Source organism: Podarcis tiliguerta (genome assembly GCF_965153285.1).
Source record: "Podarcis tiliguerta genome assembly, chromosome: 5".
NCBI lineage: Eukaryota > Metazoa > Chordata > Lepidosauria > Squamata > Lacertidae > Podarcis > Podarcis tiliguerta.
Window position 1 is genome coordinate 41,761,243 of NC_139538.1, and position 24,540 is coordinate 41,785,782.

At 44.9% G+C, this 24,540-nt stretch overlaps 1 protein-coding gene across 4 annotated transcripts in view; it reads left to right on the forward strand.

The window, feature by feature from the left end:
* Positions 1 to 24,540, forward strand: part of LDB1 (LIM domain binding 1) — a 61,800-nt gene that overhangs the window by 9,731 nt on the left and 27,529 nt on the right. The window contains exon 1 of one of the 4 annotated variants that reach the window (XM_083443867.1): positions 21,186 to 21,618. The exons of the other annotated variants lie outside the window; for them this stretch is intronic. The gene's annotated coding sequence lies outside the window, so the exon portion shown is untranslated. Of the gene's footprint in view, positions 1 to 21,185; positions 21,619 to 24,540 lie in introns of those variants that run through there. 4 annotated transcript variants of the gene reach the window in all.

Here is a 24,540-nt window from a genome sequence, read left to right on the forward strand (position 1 = left end):
TGGTAAGTTTTGCCATGTGGCCCCAACATACACACTGGAAAAGAATGGAGTAGAAGACAGCTCTAGAAGTGCTCCTATGCAGAGATTAGGGCAAGGGGCTTTGTGAGTCCTATACACGATTGCATGTGGAGGGAGACTCCGCATTAGAGGTAATAAGCAAGTTGGAAGACCTGTGTGAGGAAAAATCTGCACGTATCTTCTGCCAAGATGTGGAAGCAGCATCCTCCAACCCAAATAAGCAGGTTGCAGTTACTTGAGGTTAATTTAGCAAGCCCAGTCAGGAGGGCCCCCCAAAGATACCCTTGCTGCTGAAGAGCAGCTTCCGTGGAATATGAAAGGATGCATTAGGCACTCAACTGCAGGTTAGGCACTGTCTGCACACGGATGCTGAAGATACACGAGGCTATGCAGGGCGTAATGGAATAATAGCAGGTGGTAGTTTAGATTGGCTGATGGGATGACAAGCCACACCCCTAGATCATGTCCCACATATGGCACCTGAAGGAATAACATCTTTTTTTGAGCCAAGCCTTTTCTCTTCCTCCTCACTTGGATTTTCCTGGCAAGTTTCTCCCCCTCTCCACACCTTGTGCTTTGCCTAGGACTGTGCACCCCACCCATCCCCATGGTGCCTGGGCACCCATCCCTGTGAAATGAATCCCTTCATGGCTTGTGGGGGGGGGGAGGGAAACAATTAGGCTTCTAAAGGAGGTGAGTCACAAGTATGATTCTGTACTTGTGGGTGGGCTCCGTTAGGTATCTCCAAGCTAAGCTGCCTATTTTACTGGCTGTTGCTTTTTGCACACCATGGTACGGGTGCAATTATTTTGCCTGGTATATTCTGTTAGGGATGTTCAGCTGCCAAAGATACTGTTTTACTGCAGAGGTGCGCAGAACCTCAGGCTTTCAGGGTCCATTTTGTTTTCCACTAGAACCCACCAGCCAGAGCCAGGTGAATAAGAGTGTCTCATGCAGGTGGCTGAGAATTATTTGGCAGAGGTTGCCTTTGAGCACATGCTCAGTCCAGGAATTTTATCAGAACCAGAACCAAGATCACATCTTTTCACACACAAAAATCACCCCTGGTCTCTCGCCAGTGGGGAGTGAGGGGAGGGGGAGCTTTGTTGTTGTTCTTGGATAATTGGGAGTTTTTGCTGATCTACTCCAAATAATACAGAGATCTACCCGTAGAATCCAACCTACTTTCTGCCCACCTATGCTTTACTATAAGTGGTTGTCATCACTGTTAGGTCCCTTCCACACTTCTACGATTCATTCTGTACACCCAGTTGGTCATAAGGGTGGCCTAGGATGCAGCTTTCGTTTGCCTTCTGTCCTGCTGGAGGGAGGGAAGGAGGGAGGCCCAACAGTTGGAATGAAAGCCTAGTGTTAAATCTAGCAGATCTTTTTGTCTAGTCTGGAATAACCCTTTGGTTATGCACCAACAGGGTCACTAATGTGGGTTCAGATCCACTCAGTTCACTAGAATGAATGAACAGCATGTGGTGGAAAGCATTTGACCACGTTTTTAGCACTTTTAAACTATGCTGGCTGCTAGTACAGTGAGCTAAAGTGTTAAGAGGTAACTACTCTACATTTAGTGATCTTAATTATGGGTCTGTAAATGATGGTGGAGAAGTTCTGCCACCCTTTCCTAAACCTCAGATGCTCATAGAAACATAGGACAGGAGTTGACCTAATTGTCACCTAGTTCATTTCTGCTCTGGGACATGATATTCCATATCAGCAGTGTGCTAAAAACTGTCTATATGTATACATACATACATAAATACATGTATATGAATATGGAAACTTCAAGGCAGCTTATTTAAGCATTTCACACTTTTACAGTTATTAAAATTCTTTCTTACATTTAACCTGATTTTCTTCCTTGTACTTTAAGAAAAATTCTTATCTTTCTTGCTGCTGAGGCTGAAATGATCACTTTAGATCATTATAGACAATACAAAACAGTGAGCCTATTTCCGTTCCTTTGATATTTTCCTCAGGCTTGAAGATACCCCATTGATTCAGCCTGTCCTAAGTGTGATTTGCATTTTAAACTGTGATTCTATAAACATTTATCTGGAAGTAAGCACCACCAAACACAAGTGAACATGCACAGGATTGCATTGTCAGGCTGCAGTTCAGTGCACATTATGTAGGTGTGAGCTTTGTGTAACCCAGTAGGACTTTTTTTGACTAATAATTTTAGCCTTTGCAGATCAAGGACCCATATGCAGAATAATATGTTTCGCATCTCCACTCATCTCTCTCTCTCTCTTTTCAAAAACCCTGAAAAGAATTGTGGTGGCATGACTCACCAGTTAAAGTCAGATCTTAGGCCTTTAATCATTTTTGTAGCTCTCTTCTGACTCCTTTCCATCTTCTTGTCAACACCCTCCTTGAATTGTGATGCTCAGAACTGTTGCCTACATGTGAGCAATGTATTTTTCCTGGCCTCAAAGCCTTGTCCTTTGTGGTTTTCAGAGACTTTCTGAGCTGGAGTTTAACTTTCGTTAGTTGGTAATCTAAAATAAAAGTCCACCATGGAATAATTTCCTCATGTGTGATGCACATTCTGACTTCCATTGCATCTGTTTCCCACCCATTCCTTTTCATTGCACAGAGTGTTTAAATTCTGCATAAACTTTCAGTGGAGCCTGCGATCATATTGTGGGAAGGTGTGAACAAGAGAAATTGCTACCTGAGCATAACTCATGCTTCATACAGCAAAGTTACCTGTACTTTGGTCAGAATCTTGCTCAGAATGCATTCCCTCCTAAAACTGTCAGTGTGGTTCAGTGAGGTCAAAGGCAGAGTGGACTTAGCTTTGTAACCTCAGCAACTTGACCCTTCCTGACCCAGAACATCCCATAGGGGATTTAAAAGGGTGAGGGGAGGAAATCTCTGTTTACAAAATCCAGTTTGTGGGTACTTTGACTGCAGGCTCATCCCCAATTTTGTTCATTTCCCTTCATCTACCAGCACGTTGCCAGAATTGCCTGGTTTCCGAAACCACTCAGCTTTATTCAGAGCTATTCATACATTAGCTGAAGTTGTCCTGTCATAGACAAGTTGGCTGAGGACTAAGAGCCCTGCTTTGTTCTTTCCTAGGGAAGCCCTATATCAGGGCTAGCCAACACAGTGCCCTCCATATGTGGCTGGGCTACAGCTTCCATTATTGCTTATCCTTGGGTTTGCTAGCTGGGGCCGACGGAAGTTATACTCTATGGTAGTGTCTCACACCAAATGTAATTGAACTGTGAAAAAGACTCTATAAACTGAAAGTTGAGATGCTGTATATACTTTTCCTTGTTTATTTGTTTGTTTTGTAACACAATAAAATCTTTAATAAAAACAATTATTATTTTTTAAAGAAGGGCACCACTTTAGCTGCATCTGCCTTATATCATCTAAATCATGTTGATGGAATTTGTGCTCTGTATGTTCTACGCTGACCTCTGTTTCCTGCCAGTTTTTGGTGAGACTCTCTACTGGTTTTATTCATGTTCTAGCAACACAGTATTTGCTCCGTAGTCATTCTGGACAGGGACTAGGTGTCAGCCACGTTATTGCTGATTTAAATCCGCCTCTCTTCACCTGTAGCTTGGGCATTCCAGATAACAGAGTCTCCACCAGCAGGGAGTCGTGTCTTTTGCCACGGCGTATATGCAATAGTATTCAATAAATAAATTTAAAGGTGACAGGAAGACTAAAGAGACTGGGTGGGGATGTGCACTTCAAGGATTGGAATGCCACTCACTCAAAGAAAGAATGGAAGAGGCTTGGAGAAAGCTGAGGACGGAGTGGTGTGCTTGGATTCTGTTGTTTGTGCACTCTCATGCTGATAGGATAAAAGATATGGGTCATCCTACATATTTCTTTTGGTCTGGATCAGGTTGGAAAATGGATTGGCTGAGCCCAGGGTGGACTCCTAATCTTTATTACCCCTGCTGCAAAATGTGAGTAATAACGACCTACCTCACAAAAGTGTTGTGGGTGGCAGTGGCGTAGCGTGGGTTGTCAGCACCCGGGGCAAGGCAAGTAATTTGCGCCCCCTAACCAGTGGATTTTAGCACTGCGAGTGCAAGCGCCCCCCCCTCAGATGTTGCGCCCGGTGCGGCCGGCCCCCCCTGCACCCCCCACGCTATGCCACTGGTGGGTGGACATGGTACGGACTGCAAAGCTGCTGGCAGCAGAAACACTGCAGCACAAGGGAAAACAAAAACAAAACAGCTCCTACTCATTTTACAGCCAATATGAAGAGTTCTGGAAAGAGAGCATGAACTCCCTTTTCTCTAGCCCAGCCGGGTGTTGAGTAAGATAATGCCTTTCAGTTGTTTGTTCTATGGGCAAGGGCAAAAGCTGTGTTAAGCTATGCGCCTCTATTAATATGTGCGTAAAAGAGGCCAAGAGAAGGATGTGTTTTAAAAGTTCTTCCAGCTGTGCATCTCATTGGAGATCAGATCTCATGCAGTTGGAGGCTATACAGTGGTACCTCGGGTTACAGACGCTTCAGGTTACAGACGCTTCAGGTTACAGACCCCACTAACCCAGAAATAGTACCTCGGGTTAAGAACTATGCTTCAGGATTAGAACAGAAATCACGTGGTGCTGGTGTGGCAGCAGCAGGAGGCCCCATTTGCTAAAGTGGTACCTCAGGTTAAGAACAGTTTCAGGTTAAGAACGGACATCCAGAACAAATTAAGTTCTTAACCCGAGGTACCACTGTATCTAAATAACCTAGCCAGCCACATTGGTCTTTCCTGTTCTGTCCATGAGAACACTAACTCATGGATAAGTGGCTTCCCCACTGCTGGTAGAATGCGTAAATGGCATTAAGGTTCACACAAAAAACTAACACTGATGCAGCTTGGATTGTTCAGTTCACACTGGAGTTACCTAGCACAGAAGTATCACCAATAACTGTTGTCTGCCATAGCTCAATGGTAGAGAATATGCTTTACATGAAGAAGGTTCCAGACTCAATCCTGAACATATCCAGGTTAGGGCTGGGAGAGAAATCCTTGCCTGAAATCCTGGAGACCCACTGCCAGTCAGTGTAGACAGTATTGTGCTAGATGGACCACCAATAGTCTGACTATTGGGAGGGTCCTGTGCATTGCCAGTCCTGTTCAGCCTTGCTGCCTCCCAGAATCCCCAGCATGGCAGGCTCCCATTAGGGCTTAGTTTTCACTGAGATGTGAACCTGTGTTTGGGCTGTACCACATCAGACTATAGGTGGAGGTTCACATGACCGAATGCTCTTCCAGAAAAAAAGGGGTATGTGTGATAATAACTGCCCCAAATATGTCTAGATGGCAGGGGGAAAGCTTAGAAGCTCCTCATTCTTATGATTCCTAGAGGACCCTTAAGGCTTCTACCTCTTAAGGCTTCTCCCCGCCCACCTAAAAAACAAAAACAAAAAACCCAACAGCAGCTGGGGCTGCTAAAGCCTTTCAAGATATGTAAAAAGGAAACACTCTTCTGAAGATGCAGAACTCTTAGTTGACTGGCTTAACTCCATTAGATGCTCCCCCCAAATGTGTGCTATTACAGAATCTCAAAAAAATATATATGAGTTGACTGGGGATGAGGAAAGGAATTAGAATGGCATAAGGGGGAAAGAGGACAACTTGTACAGCAAAACCGAATGAAAATGCAGCTGCTTGCTTACACCTGAGTCCCAGTTTCAATTTGCAGAGGTTTCTTTTCAGAGGGGAGGGAGGCTGGGGATCCTATTTAATAATCAAGGTGCCTACTGCAGCATGTATCTGGCCTGAGACAATCCAGAACTGACAGTTGCTCTTGCTTTTTAAGTCCATATCTTCAAGGCAAATGCCATAACTCTTCCCTTCTAGGTATAGCAGCGTGATCCTTTCATCTCTTGTCTTGGAAATTTCAGCTGACCAAGTCTGTGAGCGTTCCTTTCCTTGCTAGAGGCCAAAGGTGTGCGTTGGCTGCTTTTGAAACACAGGCTCTTTCCAGCAACGTAGCTTCTGGAGAAAACTAGATTCACAACAACTAGTGTCCAGTGGGACTGGCAGGATAGACGGCAGGGAGACTAACAGCAGGTAGAGTCGGAGCCAGTGAGAGGCAGAGCCACCCCATGGCTGGTTGTAAGTATAAGGCAGGCAGGCAGGGGGTAGCTGAGGGCAGACTGCAGTTGGTAAGGCAGTGCTCCTTTCACCCATGTTGACCAGTCTCCACTGACAATTAGATTGTTTCCTACACAGTGGAACCTTGGAAGCCAAATGCCTTTAAATTCAAACATTTTGGTTCCTGAACCCGGAAGTGATTGTTCCAGTTTTTGAACGATTTTCAGAAGCTGAACATCTGGCATGGCTTCCGCAGCTTCTGATTGGCTGCAGGACACTCCTGCAGCCAATCAGAAGCCATGCTTTGGAAGCTGAACGCTTTGGACTTCTGGAACGGATTCCGTTCGACTTCCAAGGTATGACTGTACTTGTATCCTGCTGGTCCTATAGTGAGCTCAGAGCAATAGTTTAACCCCACAACAACCCTGTGAGGAAGATCTGGCTTGTAGAGAGTGACTTTCCTGGTAAACTTCATCCCTGAGTGGGGAGGCGATTCCAGATTTCTCTTGTTCAAACCCAGCACTCTGCTGCATCACACTGGCTCTCTAGAGAAAAACAAAGAATAGTTTTGTAACTGCAAGCAGGCTCTGAATTGCTTCCTGGCTGAGAGGGGCCGGAGTGTTATGGAGTGCTCCTGTTCTCAGCATGGACAGCTTCATTGATTACCGGGGAGGCTGAGTGGTGGCTGTAGTGATAAAGAACAGAATTATTTGCCTGAGCCATGGGAAGCAGATACCATGGTTTGCTTCAGGATTTTTCTGCATGTACCCATAACTTCTGTGACTCTTCTTCCTGAGGAGCAAGCAAAGAATTTTTTGGGGTTAGAACATTTTACTGTGGTGCTTATAGAGATCAGGGTAGAAGGACAGAGGTACACACTGCTCTGAACTTCTGGTATTATGCTGACAGGTGCAATTGGCCATTATGAATGAAACAAATCCCCTTTCTTTGCCTCTTAATGGTGAAAGGACCAGCTCAGTGTATTACCAGGAACAGTGTTGAAGACTGTGCTGGGGCTCTCACCCCTTTAGTGTCAAGAGCAAACCTGGAAAAATGTATATAAAAGCACAGATGCAGATGTGGTGGCTGTGGAAACTGTGCTTGTTTATTTGAGATGTTGGTGGATGAATTTGGCTAATCTCTCTTCATGTTAAAATACAGTTATTTCTAATCAGTAGAAGTGTTTTGGTGTGGTTTCGCTGCTCACTGTGCAAGGCCAGCCACCCAGGGAGCCTGTTCTTCTTTCTCTGTGTGTGTGTGTGAGAGAGAGAGAAATTGGAGGAGCTTGTTTAGGTTTGAGGACAGCTCATGATGGTCAACTGTGCCCTGCCATCAGTATTTCTCATTCACTCTCTTTCTTGCAAGGATTCTGCAGGATCAGTGGTATTGGACACAGAATGCAAAGCACCATTCCATCTTAGATGTATTTCCTTGCTGGAATTTCCCCTGCTTTCTCCTAGGGAAAAAAACCTGGTACCTTGTTGGGATGAGTGTAATCTGCTTCTCCTAGCAAAGCCACTAAGCATTTAATCCTACCAGCCAACAGAGCTTCCCCAGTGTCCCAGTTTAAACCACCAGCCTTTTGTGTGTCTGGCAAATTCAAGTTCACTTTCAGAAGTTGACTCTCAACCAGTATTAACTCGATAGTTTCCTTTGCACAGAGAGCATCACTCACTTCTGCAGCAGGCACATTCCTAATAAATGTTAGCTGTGTTCAAGCAACGTGAGTTCCAGTGTTCAACAACATGGGAGCAAGGAGGAGAGCCACAACAAGTAGCCCCATCCCTAGGGTGGCATGTTCCTCTCCTGACATACAGGTGAATGTCTATAGGGAGGGGGGCCTTCACAGGTGTGTGCAAAGATCCTTTCCCTACAGACTTTTGTGCTGTACCTGCAGATGTTGGGGGAGGAGTGTGTGACCCTGGAGGTGGGGCTACTTGGTTATATTATATGTATTATATATGTATATTATATATTATATATGTATCTGGTTTCACAGTTCACTGTGGGGGGAAAATATAATGATTTTTATTAAAGATTTCTTAGTTTACAAAAATATGTGTATTGTCTTATTTCGAGCTGTGTTTTCTACAGATCAGTTTCATTTGTTGTGAGACATTAGTGTTGTATGCAGTATTAGGTTGAGAAGAAAAGAGGGGGAAAGAGGGGGAGGGTGGAGAGGTGAGTGGGGTGGGAATGCTTCATTATTCTATTTGGGGGGGGGGTTGTGTCAGTGTCACTTGTGTGGCCCATTATTGTTGAACACTGGAACTCATGAACACCCAAATACTGTAGGACTTTGGTTACATTTTTGTGACTCTGTTATGAAGAGAGAATAGTGGAAACACAGCAGTATTTTAATCGTGGAAAATTTCAGTGAGGCCTATAGGACGCAATACTTGAACTCTTGGGCAGTATTAGTATTTGTTGCTGAGTGTTTGTAAGGGACGGTTTCTGAAGCTCAGGCGGGTTGGGAAACGTTATCTGCCACCACCACTGAAGCCAGTGGGGAACAGCAGCAACTGCAGCACCATGATTAGAACCTGCTAAATGTTTCCTCCAGCTTGGAACCAGCCACCTCAGGCTCAGGAAACAAGTGGAGGAAGATGGAAGAATTACCTATTCAGTAGGGAGCTATCTGTTTAACTAGGCAGAGTCCCAATAGGGACTGTAAGCCAGGCTGGATTGAACTGCACCCCCCCTGGGGAAGGAACTGGCAGGAGAAACTCTATTCCTGATGCATTCAGTATGCCCCCCCCCCCCCCGGAATCCAGATGCTGGAGCTAATGGAAAGCGTGGGGCAGTGCGCATGTCTGAGCCACTGTGCATGCAAGTTAGTTAAGAGTGAGCATCTCTGTATTTGTGCAAATACAGGCATGCGTGTATACCAAATACGTTTGCACACTAGGAATTCTGCAATTGATATATTTGTTGTTTGTGTATCTCTGGTTTGCTTGCATTTGTGCACATTTGGGCTTTTAGGAATGGGCAGGCCTTTCTCCATAGAATGCATATTGATGCCTTGGAAAAACAGTAATCAGCAGCTTCATCTTGAGATGCCGAATCTAAGGCACTCTTCATATAGAGACACACACACAGCGTTTTCCTCCTTTATAAGCCTGGAAAATAAATTTGCTTTGTGCAAGTCCTGAGGGGGGCTCAGATAATCCATGGTTATCACCGACCCATTCCTCCTGAATTCTAGGTTAAAAAAAAAGATTTGTGTCGCTGAGTGGGGGAAATGCTCCCTTCCTCAGCCAGCTGCAAAAAGAGCCCGGCAGATCCTCCTTATTGCCCAGCAACTGAAGGAAACCACAAGTCATGCATGCAGGTGCCCGATAAGCCTGCCTTCTGCAGAACAACTCTTGGGTGAGGGTGGGGCTGACTTTGCTGCTGCCTGTCCTCCTTTGCCTAAGTTGCTTTGTACAGTTCCACATGCTGAAGCCATGCTTAGGAAAGGGGCCCTACCAGATTTCCTCCCCAAACGCCAACATATAGCAGCCAAGGCTCCCAGTGATGCCCAAATCCCAAATCCCTACGTAACCTGGGCTATTTTTGCTGGGGGTTGGTCTATTGATATCATAGGCTGCCATGGTGTTTCTGCCAATGTCTCAACATGCTTACTTCCATACTTTAAAAAGAAAGTGAAAGCAACCTGTTGTTACTAGTAGGTGATCATATCTCACCTACACACAGACGTGTGTGTACACCATTGCCAATTGTATAATCAGGTAGTGCTTTGTAGCTAACTTGCATCTGATTGATGTGGGCATGTTATGCTAGTGCAACTGTAATTTCTTCAGAAGAGCAACACAATTGATCCTCTGCCTTGTATAGTAACAGTATTTCACATTCAGGAAACAGTTTCCTTGTATGTTGAATCTTGTAATCTTGTACCTCGGGTTACAGACGCTTCAGGTTCCTCTAACCCAAAAATAGTACTTTGGGTTAAGAACTTTGCTTCAGGATGAGAACAGAAATCGTGCGGCGGCAGAACAGCAGCAACGGGAGGCCCCATTAGCTAAAGTGGTTCCTCAGGTTAAGAATGGTTTCAGGTTAAGAATGGACCTCCAGAACGAATTAAGTTCTTAGCCCGAGGTACCACTGTATATGCTTCTAAAGTGTAGCCTTCCACCACTGGTGCTGTTAATGTTCAAAATCTTAAGTCAACCACTAAAAGCCATGAGAATGACTTCAGAAATTCTAAACGCACATGGATATCTTTTTTAAAAAAACAGTATTTAATTACCAGTTCCTGACCCTTTGATGCATTCTTCCATCACATTTTCAGCCTTTTTGTCTAGGGATGAAAGAGGTGATTAATCAATTTAAAATGTTACCTTTTATTTTTTTTAAAAAAATCAGGTTTTAATCACTATGGGGAGGATGTTGGAAAAAGTAATTTCTGTACACTTCTTGACTCCACTTAACAATATAGTGAAGATAATTTCCTCAAGAAGGAGTGATCTGCCTGTTTTTGTTAGCAAGCAAAAACTGATCTTGATTAAATATCCTCAACATATCATCCAATATGGCTAATTGAAAGAAACATACAAGCAGTTGGAGACTCTGCTTTCTTCAAATTCACAAGAATTCCTTAGTTTAACTATGTGCTCCCAGAAGAGATAGTGATGGTGGCTAACTTGGATGGCTCTAAAGAAGTTTGGCCAAATTCATGGAGAATACGACAGTCAATGGCTAGTAGCCATGATGGCTATTTTGTTGCCCCACTGTTGAGGCAGTCTGTCTCTTAAGTACCCATTGTGGGGTTTCACATAGGAAGAGTTCTCCGCACTCAGGTCCTGCCTGTGCAGGCATCTGGTTGGCTACTGTGAGAACAAAATGCCTGATGCAGCAGAGTTACACTAGGTAAGGGTTAAGAACAACAATATGTTCATTTCCCCCTTCCAAGTTCATTGACTTCCATTTTTCTCCAAAAGATGTCCCAAGCTTTACCCAAAGCCATGCAAACGTCTCCAGACACCTCCAGACACCTGGTTATTCTGGGGAACCGACTCGCTTCAGTAACTGATTAGTTTACATGCTTAAAGGATGAACCTTGAGTGTGAAGTGAGCAGCTGAAAGTCTAGCATGGTCACTCTTTCCTTTCTAGCACAACAATTTAAATAAGATAAAGGTTGTTATCTGTGGTGGGTGGAGTCCACAGTTTCCTAGAGAAGCACCATAAATTGTAAATGGCTGAAGAGATTCAACCAGGGGTGTGTTTGCTTGGCTGGTTGCTGTAAGAATCCCCCTGCCCAAGAAGCACCCACTTTTCAGAGTTGTGCAAGGCTGTTGGTTACAAACAACTCCCCAGATAACAAGCTTGAGATGGAAGAGTATATTTGGCAAAGTCTGATAAGCAACTCAGCTCCTGTAAAGCATGTGGGAAGGGGTAAGTGCCATGCTTTGGGGTCTGTAGAGTTGCATGGGGTCAGGATTGGGACAGCTGTAGGCTATGTGGCTCGTGAGTAAGAGCACTTTTTGTTCTGAATGGGGTAATGATGCATTACTGTGGTGCATTTCCCCCTTCTATTTATTTCAAACATGCTGCTCCCCCTCTCCTTCTCAGCCCTTTCTCCTGGCTTGTTTGTGTGTCCCTTGTTAACAAGAGACTCTGATGGATGGTAGTCATCTCCTTGGCATTTTGTTTGCCACTAAAACTCACGTATAGGTGAGAAGTGCCAGAGTATTAGTGGGCCTGTCTGTGGTTTTCTCTCCTGCTGTTTGACAGCAGGGTGGTTTGAAGAGCTGTGGAGCAGCTGGCCTGTGCTCTTTCTGTCCCTTCCCTAGCAGGAAGAGAATCACCGCTGTATGGAATTGGCATGCACAGATGTAACATGAAACCAGAAGGTTAGGGTAATGCAGAAGTTATTGGTCTGCCAGAAGCCGCTTAAGTGGGACTCTGCTTGAGAGTTGTGAGCTGCATAGTGCTAGGTGTGTGGTAAAGGTAAAGGGACCCCTGACCGTTAGGTCAGTCGCAAACGACTGTGGGGTTGCGGCGCTCATCTCACATTATTGGCCAAGGGATCCGGCGTACAGCTTCTGGGTCATGTGGCCAGCATGACTAAGCCACTTCTGGCGAACCAGAGCAGTGCACGGAAACGCCGTTTACCTCCCCGCCAGAGCGGTACCTATTTATCTACTTGCACTGCTAGGTTGGCAGAATCTGGGTGTGTGGTAGTTTCCAGCAAAAGGTTTTGCTAGTACAGACATCTTTCTGTAGGGTTTTGGTTAGCAAGTAGATTGGCTTGCCAGTTAATCTAGACCTCAAACTAGAGTGATCGCTACTTCCCTATAGGGATAGCTACTCCCCCTTAAGAGGGCACCAATCCCATGGGAACCACAAGAGCACTTTGGGTGCCACAGGCCTTCTTTCTAGCTATCCGCTAGAGCAGCCTTCCCTGTTTTGGTGGCCTCCAGATGTTGTTAGACTCTAGTTTTCATCACCTCCAGCCAGCGTGGCTAACGGTCAAGAATGATGGGAGTTGTCGCTTAAAATGTCTTGAGGGCACCAAGTTGGAGAAAGTTGCACTAGGGCATTTTTATGAAGCATTTTCTTCCCTCTGCATGCTGTATGGCTGTTTGTTATTGTGATTTCTCCAATTCCACCAACCCTGTCCACTAGGCTTGATGTCACTGAGCAGCCAGAGGGCAAAGCTGTGTGCACCCTACATAGTTAAAGCACTTTCAAAGCACCACTTTCAAGGCACGGTAGCCTGTTAAGGGTTGTTGGGAATCATAACTCTGTGAAGGGTAAACTACAGTGCCTAGAATTCTGTGAGGGAAAGAATGTGCTTTCTCCAGTGTCCTTTAATGTGCTTCAAATGTCCAAGAGTGAACTAGTGGAAGTTTCGTTGGTCAGTGGGCCAGGTGGAAGTTTTCCTCAACTGGGCAACAAATCCAGTTGCTGAAAATTAATATAAGTAGCCCTTATAGGAAAAATATTTTCTACAATCAAGCGGCACATATATATTTTATGAAATAACAATAAATAAAAATTGTACCCATTGTTTACTCAGAAGTAAGTTTCAGTGAGTTCAATGGGGCTTACTCTGCAGTGGGTGACTATAGCAATGCAGGCTAGGGAAGTCAATTTAGGGAGCACTATGGTTGTAGAGAGACACTTGAAAACTCATCTCAGAGAATCACATAGTAGCACTTGCTTCTTTTTCAATGCCAGCTTCATGTTCAAAACCAGCACCACCCAGTGAAAACCAAAGGCTCTAGGCCAGGCCACCGAGAAGTGCCCCTTTAAGTGGCCTTTTTTTAAAAAAGGGAGAAATTAGTAAACTGTACCAGTGTTCTGTTATGAAAATAATGGGCCATAGGCCAAGTCCTTGTTAGCTTGTTTGATAATTCCTTCGCTGGTCAAAATGACCTCAATCTCAATTGTCAGAAAAAAACCCCAACAACAAATCAGGCACAGAGCCAACAAAAAAAATATTATTGACTGCTCACAATCTTTTGTTGGGATCACCTAAATGGAGCTTATGGTCCAGTTTCAGAATCTCTGGTCTAATAGCTTAGTGCAGGAATCAGTGACAGTTACAAGCTCTGTCTAAATGTTTTCAAAGTTGCAATCAGAGCAACTTTAAAATAATTTCCCTTCTGTCTCAATGACTGGTTCAGAGACACCTGATGTCTCTTCCAGTTATCTTCCAGGGGCAGTGCAGGGCCATCAAACAAATTAAGGCATGCTTTCCGCCTTTTATTCAGGTCAATGTGCAAGCACAAGAATTGGTGTTGGGGTCAAACTTCAGCATCCTGAGAATGTCACCTTCTTTTAAGTTTCTAGACCTTAAGGCTGCAAAACAAGACTTTAAAATGCCCTGAACATCATATGAAGTCTCAGAAGCCAGAGGGGGGGGGGAAGACAGGAATTTCAGTAGACAAGCAGAACAGATTTAGCACCTGGCATAGCTCTTTGTTCCTCCCTATGGCTAGCAGAAAAGGAGTAGATTATGCAAAAAATAATAACAAATCAAATTGATATTGCATGATTTTATACAGGCCGCTTCATTCGGTTTCCTTGGTCAAAAACAATGATTTATTTATCTCTAGACAGACACAGTCTCTTGATTATATTGAGCTGCCAACAAACAACAGAAGAGATCAAATTATTCCAGGTTGCTATATGCTGAAGGTGCCTGCAGGGCAATGAAAAAGTTGGTAAAACTAGCTTTGTTGTTCAGAATACTGTCATGCCAGGAATCTGTATGTAAAATTGGGTAAGTTTTTGTAACCTAATAGAATCCAGCTGGAGCAAAAACTGCCCGTAGCTGTGAACCCCGCTTGAGGCCCTGCTACACATGAAGTAGCCACATGTTCCTGTATAGCACAGGAGATAAGCTGAGTGGCACCCACAGCAGAAGCGTACCTGGGTACTGGGAACATAGCATAGAAGCTGCCTTGCTGGGGGCAGCTCTTTGGAAACCTCATTGATCAGCGGCAACAAAAGAAATGAGATAAAATGACAGTGGACTATTTGCCTGTGGAACTAGGGCTAGACTAGAGAGGGAAGATGAAGGACTCTGTTTAGCAGGCCCTGAAGGAAGCACTTAACTGCCTGAAACAAGTGACAGGAAACACCTGCTCAGCTGTGGCCTTTGCAAGGTGCAGAGGTCCCCCCCCTCTCCTCCCTTGACTTCACATGCCAACAAGTCCTGGAGTAGACAGCCTGCCCCTCAGATGAGGGCCCTTCCCCACCGTCACACACACACACAGCCCCAGGATTTGTTGGTGAGCAATTGTTTTGGTGCTTTCTCTGGAGTGTCCCTTCAAGCCCCTCAGGGTCCTACACATAGGATCTGGAAATCCGACCCAGCCTGCACCCTCCATATTCCCTAAGGCGTTCTAACCATCTTGGCTATCCAATCTTGGCAAAGCCCCAGCAAAAAGGACTTAAGTTTCTGAGCAGCTGTGTCTCTCTTCTAACAAGGGGAAGTGCTCCTCGTCGGAGAGCGGCATCCGTTGCCACGTGGTTGGATCAATGGCCGTAAAGCTGTGTCTGTGTGATTTATATCTCCCAGAGCACCAGTGCTAGCTGCACAGAGTACAGTAAAAAGGGGCTGGTGAACTGTGGCACATGAAAAGACTGAAGAGAGAACTGCAGGAGTTGAGAGAGAGGTTGGTTCTTGTGCTGCTGGACTCCTATGTATAAAAGGTGGAAGGGATCTTCTTCCTCCTCTTCCTCTTCCTGTTAAAATATGTATAGTGCCCTTTGTCCAAAGATCACAGGGTGGTTCACAACATTAAAATACAAAATGAGAACACAAAATACACAATACCTCCCACTGGAGACTGAATAGGACTTCCGCCAACCACATCCCAGTCCTGCTTCAGCATCCATCCAATGCCTCTTTAATTATTAACTTGACCAGAACCAGAACCAGCTGGAGCTGCTGCATCTTTGTGGACCTGCTCCAAAGAGGGATCGCTGAAGGTGAGGATGCGCTGCAAGGCTGCTGTAGCATAAGGGTGCCCTAAGTGAGCAGACAGGAGAATAAAATGCACACACAGGGCATGTTTTCTTTCTGCCTACCCAAAGGTTGCTAAAGATGTGTTCCTACTAGAGAATGTGTTCCTGTGACATGGACTGATGCTGCTAAAAAATGATATTGCTGACCCCCACACGTACCAGTCTGCAGGACTTAGTGGTTTTCACCCTCCCCAAATACATGTGGGGAAATTAGCCCCCCAGTTTCTGGATTTTGATACACCCCATGAGGCAGGTATATCCCACCATCTCCATGCCTAGCTAACCTGAATCACAGAATTTCTAGCTTTGCCTAGCTTTGTTGGGAAGCTTGTTTGTCTCATTTCCTAAGCCTATTATAATATGTATATTGACATTCCTTGTCACTGCAGTGTTGATGGTGGTGCAGTTGTGTGATGTGTGAATCTGAGATGTCAGGTGGGACAGAAGTCTACAATGTGTGAATGCCTGAAAGACGTGCACTCCAGTAGATTAATAGATCTGGTACTTTGATCTGGAAGCTCTTGATGTATGTTCAACTGCTGCTAAAGATTACTTATATAGTTTTGAGAAAGAAATGTTCAGCACCAATCCCACCACACCTGTAGAACAGGAATCCTGATAACTTTTCTCTCATAGCATTGTGGTGAGGTTAAATACAATAAAGGCTGTAAAGCACTTAGGAAATCAAGAATGTTATAGTAGGCAGTATTTTTGTTCTTATAGTAGTATTAGAGGCACCCTCATTACTTTCAGTGTCTTCCTGTTCTAGCAAGACATACCGTAATATGACAGATGAAAGAAATGAGTGTTCTGGATCCTTTGGTTGAGATTCCTGCATTGCAGGGGGTTGGACTAGATTACTCTCAGGGTCCCTTCCAACTCTACAACTCCATGACACTATGAAAAGGATTTTAAACAGTGTTGGCGCTTAGAGTTGCTTTGCTATGCTTCCTAGTGTAGCACAAATACAGGTGTGAAGAGGAGGTGGAAGGGGATAAGCTATTTTGCTGTACCTCCAAAATTTCAGATTTATATGATCGTGACAGCAAGGGATTGGGTCTCCCTTTCTAGGAAGCCTTGAACCTGCATCAGCCACAGGTTGGAAACCTCACAAATATGTGTGCATTAGGATATGCTGTGGCTCCATTTCCCAAGCTCATGCAGCTTTGGGTCCTGAAGAAGTGTTTCCTTGCCACTGTGGATTGTTAGGATGATACTTGTTAATGCCAGGAGAGGGAAATGATTAAAAATAATAATATTTTACAAGGGTTATTTATTTATTTTTAAATCAGACTCTGGAGTTATCAGGAAAATAGCTTCACAATCAGCCTTTCAGGTTCCATGTGACCATTCAGTGTTTTATGACATGGTATGGTACCCTGAATTTTGGAAATGACTCATAACCCTTTGCTGCAGTAGTGAACATATAGCAGCACCATCCTTTCCCAGACACCATCACTACAGCCATAGCAGCTGGGCACATCAAATAACAGATGCACCCTGGTGCTTCTGCTGAAAGGAGCAGTATCTCATTAAGGTGCTATTCTGTGACTCATCCTGTTTTGTCTGCCGTTCCTTGCAAAACCCAAGTTTATTAGAGGACTGCTTGGTAGCATTTTAAATCAGAGCCAGAAACTGACCCTTGTACCCAGGGCTAGAACCCTAGGCTATGCTGCTTTTTGTGGCACTGAAGCAGCCAAGAGGAGAAAGTCTATTGCTGCCTTTGCTTACTAGGCTGGAAGCTCTGTGATCCACTTGGGAGACTGAGCATAGGTCTGAGAACGTAGTAGCAGCAGCTCTGTTTTTTTTAAAATACTGGCTTGATCATTTCCCTGTATGCTCTTCCATTGAGCTCAAATGGGTGAAACACCTTCATACAGTTGTCTGGAACCATCCAGAAGTGTTCGCCTTGTTCGCCTAACATTTTAATGTTTACCATTCCACTAGAACTGAAGGGGTAACACAGTGAAATTAAAACTAAAATCTAGTTTTTGTTTTTTAAGTTCTTTACTACAGCATGCATCATTGATCCTTGAAACATGCTACCATAAGATCATGGTGATAGCCAATAGTTTAACTAACTTCATAAGGTGTAGAATTTCTTCCTAGACATAATCCTTTCCATAGCCACTAACTAAAATGGTTCAGACATCTTATTTCTTTATAGAAATATTTTTAAATGAAATAGCAGTATAATAAATAACAAAGCAGTTTGCAACAACAAAAAAGAGTAAAACTACACAATAAAAATCATATAAAAAAGTTAAACACAGACATCAATTAACCATTGTAGATGTGTTCTTCATTTCCTTCACAGGACTGGTGGAATAGAAAAGTTTTCAGCAGGTATTTAAAAGTTGAAGCAGAAGGCGCCTGCTGAATCTCTGTTTGCAGAATATTCCACAGGCCTGGGCTGAAGACTCTAAAGGCTCCATTTCTTGTTATCAAGTGAGCCTTGCCAACTTGGGGAATGGTCTACAACATTCCTGAAGATTATTTTAGTTCTTGCAGATTATTTTAGTTAGTGATCAAAATGGGATATAAGGGTTCGGGTGATCCCTGAGGTACCCTGGACCCAAGTTGTTTAGGATTTTGTAAATACATAGGAGGACCTCTTGCTGAGGGTGTCACCAGTTTAGGAGAGTGAAATAACTGAAAAGTGAATGGCAAAGGCTGGAGTTATATGTTGATTCATTGCACTGTTTCAGGCTTCCTCTGGTACATCTGGAGCTGGTTCTTGTCAGAGAGGGGATACTGTGCTAGATGTACTAACCACATAAGACTGATCCTTTGTTTTTATGTAGCGGAGACTCACATCTCCTTGCTAGACCCTCACTAGAACCAACTGCGATTCTCAGGAAATTTGTGTCCTGAATTCTGTAGCTTAGAGTCTGGTAATTAGAACCATTCCTATCGCTAGGCTGTTCCCGAAAGCAGAGCTTTGGTTAGTCCCAGTGGCAGTTTGACACACAGCACTTTAGCTACGTTTTGTGTGTGTGTATGATTTCGTATTTCAGCACATAATCCAAGCCCCGACTCCTTTTATGAAAAAGAAAACAGATGTGTAGCCTTTCAGCTGCAGTTGCAATTGCACGTTACTCAGAGTTCTGCAGAATGAAGTATTCTTCCATTATTTTCTTACTTGCTCAGATGAGTAGCAGGCATTTAAAATGCTGTATTTATTGACTTCTGATTTTAGCATCTGATGAAAATATGACAATCCTGGTTCAGGCTGCCAGTACATTTAGGCTTGTGCTGCTAAAGCAAGCCATCAGTTAAGTGGAAGGCACGCATTCCATATTTTGAGGGTTTGTTCTATTACAGTCAAACCTAGAAACCTGTAACTTATAAAAAGTCTATTGTGCTAGAACAGTTGTACAGCTGCAGCTGTATATGTGTGCACATTTGCACAACCAGCTATATACTCCCCCCCCCCCCAATTATTTTCCAATGCTCAATTGAAGGAAGCACCTAATTTTATGCCTTGAATCTTACTGGCTTTTTTACCTGGTGTATGTCTCAAAATTACGGTTCTCCTCATTGCAGGAGAATTAAATATACCAAGCAATACCAGCCAATCTGAGTAGCTAAAAAGACTTGCTCTAAAATGGAATGATACATACTTGGGGTTTAGCTTCCAAGTTAAAAACAATAATGTGTTGTTACTACTTTTTTTTTAAAAAAAATGCAATTAAAAGTTCTGAATGGAAAAGTGTCTTTTGCCAGCTCTGTCCATCAGTTCTCATTTGCAAAAGCTGCCATGTGTCCTTATTTTGGGATGTTACATTCTACAGAACATATATTGCCCATAGAACAGGTGCTGAAAACTCACTTTTGTCCCTCGTTTCTGGCTAGCACTGGATTTCATGCTTCCCTGCTTAGTAACATTTAGGGTTTGAAAGACATCTTGTCTGTACCTGCAAGGTTCCTATATCCCAGGGCAGCTCTGAAGGGGACACAGTGGCATTAGATCTAATGAGTTGGAACTTGTAGCTCTCCAGCTGTTGTGGGATTATGGGAGTTGTAGTCCAGTGATGTCTGGAAGACACAGGTTCCCTACCCCTGCTTTAGTTCAATACTATCTTACATAAAGACCAATGCTATAGATTCACTCTGTTTCTAAAATTAGAAATGTGAAGGCTCAAATGTGCCTGCAGGTCACTATCCTGCGCTAGAAACCTTCCACTGAATTCTGAATGTGCTCATAATATTTGTAGTTATTCATCAGGCAGCCAGTATAGGTATTCTTATTTATGATTACATGACATGTTCAAGGCTGAGCCCTAGGCTAAGGTTGCATCCTTTTCTCCTGACAGTGGTTCTGTTCTGTTGGCAGCTGGAGGACATGTAGAAATGCAAAAGGAATGGCTATCGCCATTCCCAGCAACCAAACTGTGAAGCTGTTGGCTCCTCTGTTGGATGGGGGGAACTGACAATCTGAGCCCTAGGTTCCATGGCTGTCCTTGGTGAGCCACGGCACAAGTTTAGTTCTACTGGTTTTAGCCATTGCTCATAACAACTTGACACAAATTCAGCCCTGCTGCAAGGGAAGACATAACTATTTTTGGCTATACAGTATTTAGAAGAGACCCCATATCACAATAAGGCACCACATCCTGGGAATTGCAGTGAAGGCTTTGGACTGCACAGCCCTAGGATGTCTCAACGTAGTTTCCCTAATTACACTGAGATATAAACATTTTGCATCTGGCATTGCAGAAATTTAGACTTTTGGTCTACTCTAAATCAAACCCTACACGCTAGCAGGAACTGGAGTAGTTAAATGCCCATCTCCTCACATGCGGTTCCGCTAGTAATTATTTTCGTGGTTGTTTGTGGGTAACAAAATATCAGTTTCAGCTGGATTCTATGCAATCTTTAATTTACTTGGAAGTAACTCCTACTAAATGCAAAGGGTTTTTGCTTCTTAGGTGCGTCCTTGCAACAAACTAGCCAGTAAGAAAAAGCACTTCAAGCTATTTCAGCACGCAACCCCAACCCTTTCATTGAATTAAAGCGATTTGGGCACAAGATTTGCGTAGATGGAAGAAACGAGTGAAACCTCCCAACGTGGCGAAGTTTCCTTCCTACTAGGGATATTTGCAAGACCTGGAATAAGGGAGGCTTTGAAGCTCTCCATCCCGCTTAGATGAGGGTGGGGGGAATTGGCCTTTTTTGTTTTTTCGTTTTTGCTGTAGAGCCAGAAGGTTACTTCCATGGTGGGAGAAGACCTGGTTCTTCCCAGCCTGCATTACTTAGAGTGGGGAGCTTTTCACCCACCCCTCTTCTTCTTCTTCACCATCATCATCTTTAAGGGCGGATGGTATCACCGCCCACCGCAGCATTCTCTCCTCTGGTCTTTCCGGCTGCCTGGCGTCCCCTTCCCTCCCTGGGATTTACCTCTTTCTGTCTGGGTCTGTCTCTCCCTTTTGTTTTTCTCAGCCTAGGCATGGCAGATCCCTCCCTCTTTCATGCGATCAGAGCAGCCCCTGGAGCGGGGGAGAGAGGAGTGGGAGTGGGGAGGGAAGGCCTCCTCCTCCTCCTCCTCCTTGGAGAGGAGCTTCTGGGCCTCTTTCTGAAAGGCACAGGGAGGTGTGTGTGTGTGCGCGCGTGTACGCGAGAGCGAGCGTGTGTGCAAGAGCCGAGCCTCCTCCATGCCCCAACAGAGGGCCTGAGACAGCAGCAGGAGCAGCCATTGTTCAGGGAAAACCTGGCAGACAAAGGACGGGCTTCCTCCTTTTCACCGAAGCCTTCCTGTTTCCTTCGGCGGCCGCTCGCTCCGCTAGGCCTCTCGGCAGCCGCCGCCGCGCTCCGCTCCCGCCTGGTCCAGTTGCAACCCGGCTCCTGGCCTTTTTCTCAATTATTCTTTCCATTTTGAACTTTCTCTCTCCTCTCCCCATGGCTGGCTGGGAGTAAAGCACCCTCGGGCAGCAGGGATGTTCTGAGTTCCCGTCTTGCCGCCGTCTCCCACTTCTCCCCCCACCCCACCGTCCCGCCCCTCTCCCGCAACAGCGACACTCCGCCACTTCTCCCCAGGTAAGGCTCGGAGCTCGCCGCTCGCGCTCGGATCAAGTTCGGGGGAGGTCCGCGAGGCCGTCCCGGGTGCCTGGGAAAGGTCCGGGGGGTGGGGGGTGGAGGAGCCGGCGGCGGCGGGGGGCGGTTCAATGGCTTCTTCCCAGCCACGGCTCTTGCATGGATGCGGAGCGGCGAAGGGCTTCCTCCATCCGAGCATGTCTGCGCTCCCAGAGCCATGTGAGGATTGAGAAGGAGCTGTGTTGGGCAGGAAAGGCAGAGGGATTGAAGACACTCCGGCTTGCCTTTTGAGTGGGTGGGTGGATCTCCCAGCGAGGGGGTCTTCTTGTTCCCAGCCGGTTTTTCTTTCTTTCTTCTGGATTCCTCTCTCTCTTTCACACCCCCCACCCCGTGTCTTCAGGCAGTGACACTAGGCCCTACTCTCCTCGGAACAGAGTTGCAAGCTGGCCCTTAAGAAAGAGGGGGTGTGGGAAGGGAAAGGAACTGAAGGGGTCGATTGGGAGATGGGGGCTTCCTGGGTCTGTGGGCTTTGCTTAGGAGCAGCAGCAGCAGCAAAGTTCTCTTCAAGGTGTGTATGTTTGGTCAGTGGGCGAGGGAGGCCGCCAAGACAGGAGTGAGACCAGAATTCTCTAGTGGAGTTTGCAACTCCCAAGTCTGCTGTTTTCAAAACAGGGGAATGGCAGAATCTCGGAGTGTTAGGAAGAAATTGTGAGAATGGGTTTGGGGGGGGGGGGATAGGTCCCTGGAGATAAGCAGCACTAGGGGTCGCAGTGTGCATGATGGGGTCGTTTAATTTTTCTTTGCCGGAGGCTGTTCTCCTGCTGTCACTCTGCAGCAGCCCTCCCTGGCCTCAGACCTTTTCCTTCTGTCTTGCTCCAGCTTCTTTCAGTAAACCAGAATAGCTTGTGTTTGGCTGAGAGCTCTTTCCCCTGGAAAACCAGTTATAAGTTTTTCCAGTTTCCAGGCTGCTCAGCGAGGCTAGAGCTGGACAGGGTGGTGGAGGAGCGGCCTTTGCATATCCAGTAGACCGGTGCTGGAGTTGGGAGTCTGTCAGCGTGGAAGCTCTCTTAACCAGGCCTTTATGTTTCTTAAGTTTCAAACAAATATTAGGACTTGGGATAGGACAGTAGTTCCTGTGGAAAATGTGGGAGGTGTTTTCAATTAACCTGTCATATTCTGTGATTCTTCTTAGTATTCACATGCTTTGTAGCTCTATCAAACCCTGTCCAGGGGGCAAAATTTGCATTGGACACAATGTCTTCAACTTGGAAGAGCCGGCGACTTGTACCCATATGAGTTTATTTACTGTGGTCCTTACCTAGTGAAGAGCACATTTGTCTTGGGATCATTAGACACACTGGCTAATTCTAATCTGGACCCTAGCTGCTGGTTGACTCAGAGCAGGGTAAAGAGGTGGGGATATGTTGAGCTCATGAAAGAGAATTCTCACCTGCACTAGGCTTAAATGAAGCCTTCTACAACCTGGTGCCCTCCAGAAGTTCTGGACTTCTAACCTCAACCCCAGCCAGCATAGTCAATGATCAGGGAGAAGGGGAGAGGTAGTCCATCTGCAACAATTGGAGGGCACCAGGTCGGGAACAGCTGCTTTAGTGTGTTTTGGTTCCGTGTACTGAAATTAGAACACGTCCAGTTCTTTACAGACTCTTGCCTCAAAGAGGCCCTGCATACCAGACACTAACACTGTTAGTGTAGACAACTCTACAGAACTTGAATTTCCAGTTTAGTGTCTCCCTTTGGTTTCTTGCAAGTCCTCAGAACAGGGAGAAGGGTTTGTTAAAATCTCAGCTAAAGGTTTGACGGACTACCTTGTGGCACCTTAAAGACTAAACACATTTATGACAGCATACATTTTTGTGGACCAAACTCTTGTCTATATGAAAGTTTGTGTCATAATAAATTGGTTAGTCTTTAAGGTGCCTCAAGAATTTACATTTTTTGCTTCAACAGATTAACAAGGATATTGTATTCGCTTTAGGTTTTGTTATTTAGGTGCTTGGTCTCCAGACTTGGGGAAGGGTGTGTGTGTGTGTGTGTGTTATTTGACAGCAAATCATAAAAATCTTTGGACCTCTGTTGTGTGTTGACAATGTCAGTATTCATTGTGGAAAGATAGATAAGGGATGAGATGCAGTTTCTCTAGAAGATTTGGTGAATAGAGGCTGCAATCAAGAGCTGCTCAAGGGGCACCATCTGTCCTCCAAGGTTTAAGTTTCCCCATCTGGGTAGTTATTCTGAACATGGGATGACTAAAGCAGTGCTGGAAAGCAGCAACCTCGCCATGACAGACTGGCCACATGCAGAGTAAAGCACAGTATTGTGCTTCTTCTGCACTGAGCCCAGTAGGGAGTACAAACAGGTCAGTAAGAATCATTTAAGGAGGCTGAGGAAAGCAAATAATAGGTCAACTGCCAACTTATTAATCTCCTTAGTTCTTTGTTATAAACAAGCCGTTTCTATCTTTTCTGCATATTTGCAGGGCAATTGTTGTGAGTTTATTTGGAGGAGTATGCTGGTAAAATGTTTATGTTAATACTGCCAAAGGAGATGTCTGATACTTTGGTGTCTCTCCTTTTCTGGAAGCATCAATGAAGGAGCTGAAGAGGTCTCCCCACAATGGATAATCTCTTGTTGCTGGGAAGTTTTGAATGCGCAGGGATCTGTGTTTGAGTTTTGTGTCTCACTTGGAACAGTGCAGAATCATAAAGCACTCTAAAGATTAAAAATGTAACTATCACTCGCACAACAGTGCTATCACACTTTAGGTATGTGCCCTGTGTTTTTGAATGATTGTCAGAGAACACCTTCCTGCCCAGGAATCCCATGAACATTTTTCATTTCACCCATCAAATATACCCAAGTTGAGCATATACTATACATGTGGCAAAATACTCCTGTCTGTATTAC